Source organism: Epinephelus moara, chromosome 10 (assembly GCF_006386435.1).
Source record: "Epinephelus moara isolate mb chromosome 10, YSFRI_EMoa_1.0, whole genome shotgun sequence".
Lineage (NCBI taxonomy): Eukaryota > Metazoa > Chordata > Actinopteri > Perciformes > Serranidae > Epinephelus > Epinephelus moara.
Window position 1 is genome coordinate 11496409 of NC_065515.1, and position 10892 is coordinate 11507300.

A 10892-nucleotide genomic window follows, 5' to 3' on the forward strand; every position below is an offset into this window, starting at 1 on the left:
CGCTCAATGCTTCCTTGTTTACTCCTGTAAACTCCAGATTTTTATTTATCCCGTATAAAAAAAATTCCGGGTTTACACGATCAGATGTAAAAGCGATATCCCTGTTTACACGAAAACGCAAAAACAACAGCTTTTTGCTTCAATTAGAATGCCAGGCCAGTAGGTGGCCATACACCATATGTCAAACACCATAGAAGAACATTCTGCGCATGCACAGTGATTTGTTTTCCTCTTGGCGCTAGTGATAAAAACAATGATAAACTACATTTTAACCTAATGTAGCATAGTTAGCTGCTATTCACTTACTAATATTGGGCACAGCAGACGTCTTTGTGCACCAATGAAACAGTGATGTTGATGCAGCAGCGCTGAGTTCATTTGTAAGCTTGTAAGTGGTCCCAAAAGTGCTAACAAAACGTAAACAACTCGGCATATATGCGCCATTGTTGTTGTGGTTCCCGGGCGCCTAATGGGCATGTGCGAACTGGGTTGCAACGTCATCGTTTTCCAAAATCTCCGTCCATCCTGTTTACACGTCTCCATAGAAACAGAGATTTTTAAAAACTTTCACTTTGGAAGCCATTTTTGAAAATCTCCGTTTTCGTCGAGAAAAACGCCAGTCACGTGTAAATGATAGGTGCAAACGCAAAGATAAATACCGTGTAAACAGGCCCTTAGTCACTCACTCTACAGCAGGAAACGGCACTTTAAATTAAAAGCTCCTTGCCAAAAATTCACTGTACTTAAAATATAAAGGGTTTTTCACAAACCTGATTTACGAGTCACTTGTGGTCCAATCAGAATGGACCTGCGTACCACTTTTGGACCATGACCCACCAGTTAGGAACCACTGCTTTAGGGAACTACATACTGAATAGTGCATTAATTTACACGCTCAAAACTTGGATACTTAAATTAATAGTGTAGGGTAAAAATAGACCGTTTCACTGGGACTGCATTGGCTTGGAACAGCTTGGATCCATGTTTACTTCCTGTCAGGTGATGTCACAATGCAAACCATTCCAACAGAAAGTACAAAGACACCCATTTCGGAACCCAAGTTTGAAACAGTTTATGACATATTAAGGGCGTCACAGTCAGAGTTTGGTGACCTCCTATAATCTGCAGCATGACTCCCCTCAACTTTAACTTCACCAGAGGTCTTATCAGACACTGGGTGAGTACACCTGTGTGGGTGCAGGGCCTTTAATGTTGTGAAAATTGATCATTATTTTTGGCAGAGGACCGTCCTAGATACAGAAAGTCCAACTTTGTATCATGCCCCAAATAAGTAATGAGCACATTTGACTTAACTTGCACAAATCAAAATTTGTTGCCCCAAACTTGTCTGACAGACATCTTTATTATCCCTGAGTCAATAATGACAAACATCGGTGGAATAAAGAGTAAACATTGATTTCCTCAGCCCGAACAGATTTGTGCTGCTGCGGCTGGTTTTGAACTGAACTACAGTAACTGAAGAAGGTGACCTACACACAAGGCTTTCGCTTTCTATGGAAAAAAGTTCAGTGTTGCAGCTCAGGCTTGAATCAGGGGCAAACAGAGGTGATGTTAGGCACCACCTTATATACATGTGTACAAGACACACACAAAGCATCTGATAGGTTGATTGTGTCACTCAGTAATCAGGCTTCATGTGTTTCACCTGTGTCTCCACCTGTCCTCACTTTTCCCTCTCCTTATCAGCACCATCTTGTGGTCTGCTTCACAGCCACACTGTGTCCTGCTCCTTTGGTGCATTTCACTGCAAATCAGAACAGAAGCTGAAAGAGAATCCACACAATCTCAAGTGCATTAAATTAAACTTAGAGGCTTATCACAATTAACCAAACTTAGGTGATAAGAACACACCTGGGATCTAGCTCTCTGTTTATGTATCTGAAATCACTCCCACTTGCAAAGCAATGACTCCAGATTGCCACTTCATTTATGGTGGTTCACTTCTCTAAGCCTTAAAAGCAAAGCCAGCAGATGCTGCGGTTTTGTTCCAGAAAGTGTTTTGCTATAAGGAAAGCTCGATCCTGTCTTCTGATGGTACTTATGTAGTCTGAATTTCCAGTTGTTGTCTTGATTTTCCAACATACACATAGCCACAGGCACATTTCAGTGTGTAAATAACCTCACCAGTGGCAAGAGAAATACTATATGCATATATTAATACATAAAAACAAGAAGCGTGTAACCTCATTGCAAATAATTTATTGATTCATAGCCCATTAATGTTTTAATAAAGAATGTCCTCATTAAGGTCTGAAACTTCCTCCGCTCTTCTCTGCTAATGTCTGAGCGCGTGAGTCATTGGATGACTGTGCACACTGCAGCCTAACGTGGGGGCAATGCAACGCTCAGAGATTATCCCCACAGGAATTAACTTTTACTTTGCATCAGACCTCAGCATTGTTATGATTGAACACACAAACAGACGCCATATCCATACAGCATTAGCCCATGGGAAATAGCTTCTGAAATTACCCCATCTCCCTAAATGATCTCCCTTAATGCCTTATGCATTCTGTGTGTAATTCAGCTGCAGCATGCGGCTGCTGATACATATTATGCATTGAAAGCGGTCGGTTTGTGGAGATGGGTAATTGGCCAAATTGTGAGAGGTTTCCCCCAGAGTGCGGGGCATATTAAATAGGCAGCAGCGTTGAGTTAATTGAAAGCGTTAACCATCGAATGGAGTGCACTGTGGCTAATGAATGGGAGAGTCTGCCCTGTCATCTATGGATGTCTCTAAAGAAAAGTGTGCTTTAGTTTTACCAACACAGTTCAGCCTCCATCTTTCCATTAGCTCTGCTCTTTGGTAGCGATCCGTCGCACCGGTTTACTCACCGAGCTCTTTCAACAATCCAGGATTTGGTCGAAAGAGAATAGTGGGAGGTTAATGAAAGAGTTCAAACCATTTGTGTGCGAACGAGGCTCCGAGTGTGTGTGAGAGTGTCTGTTAGGAGGAGATGAAGGAAAGGAGACATCCTCAGCAGAAACACAAAGTCACAGGGAAGGACAGAGTGAAAGGCAGGCAGGGAGAGCAACACAGAGAATAAGATGTGTGGAGGAGAGATTGGTGAGAGAAAAGGGGTTTGAGGGAATAAAACGAAGGCAGAAAGATAAGAGGAGAACGGGGGGAAAGGCAGACAAACGTGTGGAATGTAGAGTGCTGCAAGAATGCAGGAGGAGTCAAGGGTATCTGGCGCTGCACCGGCATGCCGAAATTAACTGGTCAGTGAGCTATTGTGGTCCTGCAGAGGGGAGGAGGAATTGAGTGGCTCCAGAAGTACACAAACTTCTGAACCTTATCTCACCTCGGTCACAAAACCCCGTCCCACAACACCTACAATTCACTTCACAGCCCTTGTGCACTTTCATCTTTTAAGGAACTTCGAGTGACTTCCCTGAGGAAGCTGCAGTGAAGAGGCAAACTTCTGACCTTAAAAACTGTCTAGATTCCTCAGTGCTGTTGTGTAACACTGTCTGTTTCACACATCTCCCTGATTTAATATTTCATAAGCTCATTAGGCGTACCACATTGCAATTGCAGTATAGATAACGTTAATGTGCAGAGAACAGTTGGAAGTCTGGACTAGACCGGAGCAGGAGGGTGCTTAAACTGTCCAGAGCAAGATAAAGTTTTTCACCTTTCTGCCTCAAAGGTGTGAAAATCGAGCTGTAAAGAGACACTCAGATCCTTAAAGTATTAATATCAAAGTGACAAGTAAAAGTCCTGCTTTTATATGTACTCAAGTATAAGTACAGAAGTATTATCAGCAAAATGTCCTTTAAAGATCAGTGTCGGTCCATTTCATGTTTTGTTGCTATGCCTTTTAGTAATATGTCCTCATTTTTTTGTTGTAGCTTGTTGTAGTATGATTTGAGGTATTCGTACATTCCTTAAGTATTTCTATTTAATGCCACTTTATACAACCCTGTGAAAAAATTTAAGGGAACACTTAAATCACACATCAGAACTCCGTTGAATTATTCAAATTGAAAATCCCGACTGATGCTCATTGTATAATTTATTGAGAACAAAATGACGTAACAACACTCAATGGAAACCAAAATCATCAACTCACTGAGAGCTGGATTTAAAATCCTGCCGAAAATCTAAGTAAAATATTGAAATCACAGGCTGAAATTTTATCATGGCAACTCATAATGTGACTCAGTAGTGTGCACGACCCCTGCTTGCCTGTATGCACTCCCGACAACATCGGGGCATGTTCCTGATTTGACAGCAGATAGTTTCCTGAAGGATCTCCTCCAAGACCTGGATCAAGACATCAGTGAGCTCCTGGACAGTCTGTGGTGGCACTTGGTGGCGTCATTGGATGCACCGATGCAGTGCTTAGTTGGGTTTAGGTCAGGGGAACGAGAGGGCCAGTCAATGCCATCAATGCCTTCGTCATCCTGTAACTGCGTACACACTCTCACACATGAGGGCGGGCACTGTCCTGCACCAGGAGGAACCCAGGGCCCGCTGCACCAGTATAAGGTCCGACAATCGCTCTGAGTTTTTCATCCTGGTACCCAACAGCAGTCAGGGCACTGTTGGCTTTGACATGGAGGTCTGTGAGACCCTCCAAGGATATGCCTCCCCAGACCATCTCTGATCCCCTGCCATGATGTTAAAGGCAGCATAACGTTCACCACGGCGTCTCCAAACTCTTTCACAACTGTCACATGTGCTCAGTGTGAACCTGCTCTCATATATGAAGAGAACAGGGTGCCAACAGCCTGCCTATTTAACCTATATAACCTGCCTATTTCTGTGTTCTCTGGTGAATGCCGATCAAGCTGTACAGTGGTTGGCTGTGAGTACAGGTCCCACTAAATGACGTCAGGCCCTCATGCCACCCTCATGGAGTCTGTTTCTGACAGTTTTAAAACAAACGTGGGCCAGGGGCATAGAGTAGGTGTGCCAGTTACCCCCTCTGCAACTCCTAATCCCCCCTACGCCTTTAATCAGATCAAATCCATCTTCAAAGTCAGCCTCAGCTACAGAATTGTGAAGTTTCATGACTGCATGTTGACAGGTTGTGAGGCTATCGCAATGACAAAATGTGCCCACAGGCAGAGAGACGTATAAACACCTGGCAAAATACTCAAAACTGCCTCTGTGTAAGATCCCACTACAACAGGTGTCTCCATTTTGCCATGATGACACACACAAACACACACATACACTCCCAAGGTGAAAGCAATACCAGCCCTGCTGTCTTTCTGGTGATTAAATGTGGTATATGGTTTCAAAAAGGTTTCATTTTAATAACTGTTGAAGGCTCATAATGTTAAATTATGCAATATTTCACAAAGACGCAGAGATTAAAGACAAGTTAAAAAAAGAATATAAATTTGTGTTAATCATCTCATGACTCTCAGATTTATTTTGTGACCTTTTGGAAGCTCCCTCCTCCCCAGATCTGAAACACTGGACTAAAAAAAAGTAAAAGAACTGAGTACTTCCTCCCAGCTGGTTATATTTCAGAAATTATGTTCTGAAAGAAATGTTTCACCACTGCACCCATGTTGTTCATGTCTTAGTAGTCCATGTGGGGTGGATGTCTGTATGAGCATGACACGATAGCGTTACATAGCACAGCACAATATAACTGTTCACACTTCAGTCATTGATGGTCTCACATGGTCCCATTTCCCAAGTTGGCATGTCGTTCTTCTGACTTCGTTGTGTTCATGAGCTTTGATGCGACAAAGACAACACATTCTCACTCTGACCTCGTCACATATTGACGTCTGGTTGTGGATCTTCCATGTCCACATACAACATGCAAGGTACCCTGGGTGCGTTGGTTGTTGACGTTCTGGGACGCCATGTCAAGTTCTGCCTGTTACATGCATTGACTTCTTTCAAGATACACTTCCATTTTCACAGGAAATTTAACGTTTACATACAGTCTCTTTCAAAATAAAAGCACTACGTCAGTACAACACCACAAACTGATGTTTTTTTAATGCACATGCTTGGGTTTAGGAAAAAAAAAAAAAACAGCGATTAGCTTTATAATCTTACCGGATGCGAACACCACCATCCACAACCTCTTCCACTATGACACTTCCACGTAACTTCCATTCCTGTCCCACTGCATTTCCCCTGATGCCGCCAATTGCCGTTAAACTTTAACACTGACCAGCCACGTGTCACACTGATGTTAAAGGACAGCTTGTTTCATCTGTGTCCGACGCTGGACGTCACTGCCAAGCGCTGGAATTCGCAGACTTCTGAGTGAGACCAAGTTGATCAAGAACATATGTTGTATTTTATTACTCAGAACATTTAAACAACACGTTGATAACAGTTTGAAGCTTTATTTTACAAAGTGATTTTGTTCCAGACTTCAACCACACCAAATATGTCCCCTAAACCTACTAAAATATTCCTTTACTTCATTTATGCTGATAAATAAGTAATCTAGTTCCCTCTATGTGGACGACAACTACCTGTTACAACCTAATACGATATTAGAAATTACACGTGATCAAGACAATAAATGCAATATATGAATTAATGAAATGTTTCTGGGTAATGTGTAGTAGTGTAAAAGTAATGTATTCTGATTTGAGGGCACGTTCACATTAATTTTCTCAGTCAGGATCTTATTTTTCCAATTATTCCGAAATCCCCCTGAATGTAGCGTTAATCTGCAAAGTAACTGCCAAGAAGCACCAATAGCTGTCAGGTAAATGTCGTGGATTAAATGATACAATGTGTCGCTTCAATGTTGTACAGTACTTGAGTAAAGGTACTTGGTTACTAGTCCGAGAAGCAGTCCATTAAAGCCAGCTTTCCAGATCGTCGGTCGGGGTTCATGTAACAAAACACTGCACAGTGTACACACAGCTGGCAGAGCAGAATGTGAGGGTGACGGTGTATGAAAGACCTGGCTCAGGCTGATGTTTGTGCTGGCTTTGCTCCTCGGGTCTGACTCATGCACACATACACACACACACACACACACACACACACACACACACACACACACACACATGCACGCACACACGCTCACAGACGACTGTAAAAGAAGCTGTTAGTGAGCCGAGGCGGCGCCATCTGCAGCTGTCATTAGGGCGGGTGTGAATGCAGATTCATGGGTGAAGCTATTCGACAACCTGGCCGCAATAAAGATGAGGAAGATAAACAGGGTTAAGATGCACATTAATCTTTTTTTGATTTGGATAAGCGGCTTGGCGTGCGCGTGCGGAGACAGAGCAAGAACAAGCGCGCGCCGTTCGCCTGCAGCCTCTTATGTTTATGTGTGTGAGATAAAGACAGACAGTAATTCTGGAAGGAAAAGAGGCAGAGCAGCTTCGGGGTTAAGTAAGAGACTGTCAGGCGTAAGATGATGCTAAAACCCCCTTGTTGCTTTTCATAATCTTCTTGAACTTTGGCAGCGTCATTAGGAGATAATGCAGGATAATACCAGAGATCCCCATCGATTGGCCATGCCTGCCAGATGAGCCCGATATCGACCCGAGAACAAGGTTATGATGAGCAGTCTTCCATGCCTCTAATTTATCTGCTTATCTCAAAGTTCCAAGAATCAGGACAAATCTGGAGTATAAATAGTGCATTTTTAAGCTCTTTCATTGGTTATCATGAGAAAGTTTTGCAACAAAGATCCTGTAAGCTTCGTGAACACTCCAAAGTGTACGCTGGTCCTCAGAGCCAAACATTTCAGGGCTCAGGACATAATGTCAGCGATTGTTGGCATTATCACTCCAAGTGACAAATCTGTTAACTTCCGCACAGCAACAGAGGACAGCTGAAGGTCACTTTAAGCTGTGAATTTAAGAGAGACTCCTCGGTAAGCAGCCTTAATGAGCAGCGTCCTTGGAACTCACCGAGCTGAGCGAAAAACATCACTCAGCCAGCCAGAACAGAGGAAGAGGATGTAAAAGAGATGCTATATTCAGTGTGATTGATTGTCGACGGAAAACAGAACCCAGCAGTGTGGCTTCTTCCGGTGTTTCGGAATAATAATGATATGAGTGAGTCACATATCAAAGGAGATGAGAGGAAAGAAAGGGAGGAAGAGTGAGGCAGGGAGGAAGAGAGAGAGAGGAGGTTGTGTTTTTACAGGAGACAGAGCTGTGAGGCAGTGAAACCATCCACTGATAAGAGAGGACTCTCATATTCAGCTCATCAGAGGAAGTTCAGGTGAAGTGAAGGTCTTGGAGGTTAGACAGTACAACAGTAGGCGTATTCACAAACTGTCTGCTGCCAAAACAGAAGCTCTGTCTTTCTTTCTCCTTCCCCTTTCGCCCTCTTCCCTCCTTCCTCTTACCTTTGATCCCTCTCACCTATCCCTCCTTCCTCTCCCTCTCTTCCTCCCACTCCTTTTTCGCTTGTGCTGCTGAGGGATTTGCCCTCGGCGACCCGCTCTGTTGCTCAAACTCCATGCAGAAGATTTTAAAATATAAAAAAAGCAAGAGCAAAAATCTTTATTCCTGTTATTGATATCTTGGTCTTGGAGAAAGTGTTTTACCTAATCCGAAGAGATTTGGAAACACATCTCAACACATGAAGGTCAGAGAGGCGCGGATTCTTCTCCGGCTACAGATTCAGCAGCTCAGAGCAAAAAAGCTGAATCTCTCATGTGCGGAGGAACATGATGATAGCCAGAGAGGACACTTTTGAACGGCAAGGGGAAAACTGAATTTTCAGGAATATAGCAAACCCTTAACAATCCCGTTGATACAATCATTCTGTGCAAATAGATGTGTGGAACTCGGAGGACTGCTGCCCTTGGCTAGATTACTGTGTTTCTTTTTCAGCACTTAATCATTTCAAACTGTAGGCCTTCCAGTTGCCCCTGGTTTTGAACTCGGATGAATGTTGAAAAGGTTTGAAAACTTTCAAGGTTTTTCTTTTTGAAAGCAGCAGATGTTGTGCTTTCATTAAGTTGCAGCCTCTGTGCAGATAGCTGTGCTTTTAGTTTCAATAAAGTGTCGCAAAACTTGTTAGAAATCTCAACCCACCCCAGACAGACAGACAGACAGACAGACAGACAGACAGACAGAGAGCTACAAGCAGCCATTAAGGTTAAAAAGTCCAACATGCGCTTTTATGCAGAGACTTTGATGAGAAAATCTCACATCTGTGTATTAAGTATGAAGATGTAACCAGGAGGCTGTTAGCTTAGCTTAGCATAAAGACTAGAAACAGGGGGAAACAGCTAGCCTGCAGTCCAACTAACCCGGTCTCACTCTGAATCCTCAAAATCTGGCGCCTGGGCAGTGACTTGCAGCGTCCGACAATGAGGAAAAAAAAACGTCCTTTAACATCGGCATGATATACGGCTGGTTGCCTTTATAGTTTAATGGTGCTCGGCAGCGTCAGAGGGCTCTTTGGCCCCTCTCCAGTGTCCCTAAAATAAATAATACTTTAAATAATAATACCAAACAATCATAAATATCGCCCCGTAGAGTAGCCACCTTGTGGTAAAATAGGGTGACCATATTTTGATTTCCAAAAAAGAGGACACTTGGCCCGGCCACAAGCCTACTTAAATGATAGCTGTGGTTATATTACAAAATTATATCTCTCAAAGACAGAAGTTAAGATAGGCCCCTATAGATAGGGGACACATACACACACTAGAGTGTGGCTACCCGATCCGAGCCCAACGGGTCGGGCCGGGTTCGGTCAAAAACATATAAATTGTATTCGGGCTCGGGTCGGATTCGGTCAGCTTTCAGTGAAAATGTAGTGTAAAAATAAATAAAATCCTATTGTCTGTCCTGTTTATTGCTTGGGCACTGTTATTTACGTGACAACACCTGAACATAACACACACACATTGGCTGTTTGTTTCTACCTCTCCCCTCGCTGGAACCCACGGACCTTCCGCCGCCCGCCTCCGCCTTGATTAAACGCTGAAAATTAAATAAAATAGTGAGACAAGTTTTTCCTATTTTATCTTATTTTGTTTTATTTCTCCCTCTCCCCTCGCTGGAAGCCTCAGACCTCCCGCCGTCCGCTCCCGTCTCAAACACGGAGGTCTCCCTCTATGCTGAGCACCCACAGCGCACGCCCGGCCTGTTAAATAGCCAAGGAAAACCGGACATTATCATCAATTTATAAACTCCCCCGGACGCCCTGGACAGGACGTGAAAAGTGGACATGTCCGGGCAAAAGAGGACGTTTGGTCAGCCTAGGTAAAACATATATATGGATGCTCATTTAGACTACAAGTATAGGCTCTAATATGTTTTGTGGCTCCACACAGATTTTTGTTTTAATTATTTTTGGTCAAAAATGGCTCTTTTGATAGTAAAGGTTGCTGACCCCTGACTTAGAGTACCATAGTTTGACATGTAGGTCCAATAACCAAGCATCTGTATTTGATAAGTTGGGAGTGAGAACGTTTTGGCTGGTACAGTTAGTGGATTTCATTATCTTTGGACAGAGCCAGGCTCCCTGTTTCCCCTTGTTTTCAGTCTGTATGCTAAGCTAAGCTAAAATGCCTTGCGAATGCATTTTGAAAACTTATGCCGTTTTTCCTTTTTTTTTTTGTTGCATTATAACCTGTAATTTAAATGGATTTTTATTGTATTTTTTGTAAAGGACCTACACAAAATACTCAAAATTGGCAAAGTGAAGGGTGTCAATAGCGTAGTGGATAGTGCTGGCACCCCATGTACAGAGGCATCACCTCGCTGCAGCGGCCTTGGGTTCGGCTCCGGCTTGCAGCCCTTTGCTGCGTGTCAGTCCCCACTCTCTCTCTGTCTCCCCATTTCACTCACTGTCCTGTCCATTACAGACAAAAAGCCCACATAAAAAAGTTTAAAAAAATGGCAAAGTGAAATAAAAAACAAACCTTGTCTACAAAAATTAAAAAAACTGAAAAGTG